This window comes from Mesoplodon mirus (genome assembly GCF_964341445.2).
Source record: "Mesoplodon mirus genome assembly, chromosome: 6".
Lineage (NCBI taxonomy): Eukaryota > Metazoa > Chordata > Mammalia > Artiodactyla > Ziphiidae > Mesoplodon > Mesoplodon mirus.
Window position 1 is genome coordinate 139,957,283 of NC_138982.1, and position 1,159 is coordinate 139,958,441.

Below are 1,159 nucleotides of genomic sequence, written 5' to 3' on the forward strand. Positions count from 1 at the left end.
CTAGAGTGGAGGCTTGGCACTTGTGGCACACAGGCTTAGCTGTCCCGCAGCATGTGGTATCTTCCTGGACCAGGGTTCGAACCTGTTTCCCCTGCTTTGGCAGGCAGATTCTTAAACACTGCACCATGAGGGAAGCCCAGGTAACTGTTTATGAGCCAAACACAATGTGAAATAAATTGCTGTAGAGTGAAGTGCCCAGTGGACTCAGGCTCACATCATTAAATGACTTTGCTCATCACTGACTTGCAAGGGTCCTGAAACCAGGACTAAATCAAGTGCATGGTCTGTTGCAGTGGCACCGCAGTTGGAGACCTCTGACTCCAGATTGTCACTGTCACAGCAGTATAGATCCTGACCGTCCAACTCCTGGAAGGAGCATAAAAATATCTTTTGACATTTTAATTTCTCTTCTTATTTATGTTTTTTCTTTACACACTGACTTCACAGCCACGGTTGTATGATATGATTTGAGACAATGTTAGCTATAAATCACTGGATTTGCAGAAATGGGGAATTCTAGTTTATATTTCCTTTTCCCTGAAATGAGACAAATCATACACCATTCTTTTACCTTTAATAATAAATTCTGTCAGGACAGCAAAGGAGTTAGAGTTATTAACTGGACTCCTGAAATATTCATGATGCTTTAGGATGAAAAAATATACTTGGAGGATGTGTTTTTAAGCAGCTCTGTTTTCCAGGTAATCAAAACAAACAAACAAACAAACAAACAAAAAACAAAGCAACACAGTTTAAAAGGAAAAATACACAGATGTATAAGAAAATTCTCCACCGCTCTCAAGCAATTGACTGCAATCTATCAAGCAATATTTTCAGGTGAAATTTAGGTGCTATTACAATGTTATATTTTAAACTGCAGTAATAGGTCCAACCTTTCCCTTTCCTCCAGTCATGACTATGGAGAACCAAGGCTCTTGGATTAGAACTTAACCAAGCCATTATGAGAAAGGGCCTTTCAAAGAGTCACTTGTGCACTAAGGGAACAGCTGTTTTCTGTGGACGTAGACCCAATTTTACTCTGCAAAACCCCATATGGAAACCAACCTAATGATTTCAGATAAAAGAATCATTCTTATTGTTAGAGGGTTTCCTTCTTTACTGAGTAATAAATGTTATTCCTGAGAATGAGTGTTTGCCT